We start from the raw sequence: 3,098 nt of genomic DNA, 5'->3' as shown, positions 1-3,098 counted from the left end.
CTGACCTGGAATAATCAACTATGTCATTGAATTTTAGAAGGCGTGTCATACATGTCAGCTAATCGGAAAACCACAGGCAGGAATAAAATCTGCACCTTTAGTAGCTATTCCAGCATTTGATGAAACTTTATCAAGAGTATTGACTGATTTTATAGGTTCCCTACCTCAAACAAAGGTGGAAATAAGTATTTATTAACAATAATGATTGTGTCGACTAGATTTCTTGAGGCAATCCCATTATTCAATACCATTGCAGAAGAATTGCTTGATTTTCTTTATTTGATACAGACTACGAATAGAGATCCAGTCAGAGCAACGATCAAAATCCACATCCAAACTATTCAACTCAGTTATGGATAACTTGTGGATTAAAAAATTTAAATCGACTGTGTACCATCCGTAATCGCTGGGAGCGCAAGAGAGATGGCATCATCTACCACAGACCACGTTGAGGACTTATGGGAAGGATTGGGTTAAGGGAGCTCCGTTTATAACTTTTGCAATCAGACATGCACTGATTAGATTAGATTAGATTACTTACAGTGTGGAAACAGGCCCTTTGGCACAACAAGTCCACTCCGCCCCGCCGAAGCGCAACCCACCCATACATTTACCCCTTACCTAACACTACGGGCAATTTAGCATGGCCAATTCATTGACCTGCACATCTTTTGGACTGTGGGAGGAAACCGGAGCATCCGGAGAAAACCCACGCAAACACGGGGAGAACGTGCAAACTCCACACAGTCAGTCGCTTGAGGCGGGAATTGAACCCGGGTCTCTGGCGCTGTGAGACAGCAGTGCTTACCACTGTGCCACCGTGCCGTCCACACGGTGATGGAATGGAGAAAAATAAATCAGTTCATTTGAACTTGATTAAGGAGAAATCAATAAGTCAGAATTCAGAGGTGACCCATTTGGAATATGTGTCAAGTTTTAGAGTAAAATGAAATGGAGCTGGAGTGTTGGCTGGACAGAATTTAAAAGTAGCACAGCATACAATGAAACAGGAAGCGGAGAAGAAATCACAAAGTCGCAATTTTGCAACTGGGGATAAGATATTGGTGTTACTTCCAGTAACTTGAGCCTTCAAAACCAAGATTTAGTGGACCTTTTAAAATTGAGAAGAAATCGAGTGAGTTGAATTACTTGATAACGACTCCAGACAGGAAGAAATGTCTCACAGTGTGTCATATGAATACATTCAAAATAGGGAAGGAAAGCAAGAGGAGAAGGAGTAAATAATTACAGTAACGAAGGAAAAACCATGTTCAGAGGATTCTGAATTGGATATACCTCAAATTAAATTGGACAATGAGGACGTTGTAAACAAATAGGCTTTTATTATTGAGTTACCTTTCACAAGAAAATCGAAATGACCTTTAATTCGATATTGCTATCAAATGGAGAGATATGAGGAAAGAAACTGGGAATTATTAACCTTATTATGCATGATGTAGATACGGAAGATGATGTTCCAATAAAGCAACATCCTTATCGCTTTTACCCTCAAAAGTTGGCATAGGTTCAGAAGGAGTTACAAAGCATGCTCCAAGACGGCATAATCGAAGTGAGTTGCAGTGACTGAGCTCAGCCATAGTCATGGAGCCAAAGCCAGATGGCACCCAATGGTTATGTGTAGAATTTCGCAATGTTAACGCCATTACAAAGACTGATGAATTTCCAGTTCCATGGATGGAGGACTGCGTCGAAAAGATGGGGCAAGCAACTTACTTTTCTAAGTTGGACTTGCTCAGAGGCTACTGATAAGAACCGCTGTCATAGACAGCAAAGACAATTTCGGCCCTCATAACGCCAAATGAACTATATAATTTCAAAGTTATGACGTTTAGTATGAAAACGTTCCAGTCACATTTCAGAGATTTTCGGTTTTCCTCTCCAAAGCACAATCTGTCTCTAACGGATGTCTCTCGCAGTTTTCTTTTGCAAATATATTGGTAGTCATTCGAAGGCATGCAGCAGAGGTTTATTGAACTGGATCTGAGTCCGGGCAGTGTTTAATATTATTATTGTAATCACAAGGTTCGGTTGATTTACAAAATAGTGGGATGACGATTCTGCCAATTAAAATCAATTCATGTCTGTAAATGAAAATTCCAACTGCTGCATGTTCTACTCTTCCCAAAAGAATTAAAAAAAAACACTTTGACGTTTGGAATTATACTGAATGATTTCATTCAAAATAGGAACGAAATAAACATGTTTTAAATAAAATTGTTACTTGAATTTCCCTTTATAGAGCACATTGAAATCCACAATAAAATCAAGCATTTTTGTCTCAGCAACATGACAGGGAATTCATGTCTGCCAAACATGGTGATTATATTGTAAAGGTGGCAAGCAGGACAAATAGGAATATTTTAGATGAGACATAATTGGATTTTCAAATACGTTTGTTGCGGTACTGCACATAAAGCTAACAATAAGACAAGTGCTCATGGAGAACAGCGTGGATAGTGAACTAGCTGACTCATAGAATGTTAGGAACCTTTTTGACATGCCGAAATGCTGGTTTACAATTATTTCCAAGATACATTAAGTGTGACAATGGCACATAGAAGTATGACCTTAAATGTTGAGCATTTGGTAGAATGCATCCAAAGAGAGAAGCAGGAACTAAATTCTTTGGCAAGTCGGAGATTTGGACTTCCCTGCTCTAATTGACAAACAAGGTTTTCTTGTTCAACCCTGCTTTCTTAATCAGAATTTCACCTTTTGTTTGTAACAAATCCAAATGTTTCTCCTCAGTTCGCAGTCAACTTAAACTGACTGGAGTCAACTTGATACAATAAAGTAAATTCAGTCCATGTTGAGATGTGACAGCAGATTATTGAGATTGAGAATGATAACAAGTGTTTTCAAATTTCCAAGACTTCTCTGACAGAACGGACAGCGACAACGTGACATTTCATTCCCCCAGATTGTTTAGGAATTATGTCCGAAAGGTCCGAAAGGTCAGTGTTACTCGATATTATATAATGAATTCATTCAGAAGCAAATCCACAAAAAAAAATATATGAGGCAACAGAGCGTCATATTTCTTTTTTTAAAATGTCTGAGTCGTGGAGAGTCTGTCA

The sequence above is a fragment of the Chiloscyllium plagiosum genome, unplaced genomic scaffold (genome assembly GCF_037043375.1).
Source record: "Chiloscyllium plagiosum isolate Xiang-an unplaced genomic scaffold, Cpla_swu_hap1 HiC_scaffold_41, whole genome shotgun sequence".
NCBI lineage: Eukaryota > Metazoa > Chordata > Chondrichthyes > Orectolobiformes > Hemiscylliidae > Chiloscyllium > Chiloscyllium plagiosum.
Note: the sequence above shows the minus strand (reverse complement) of the source record.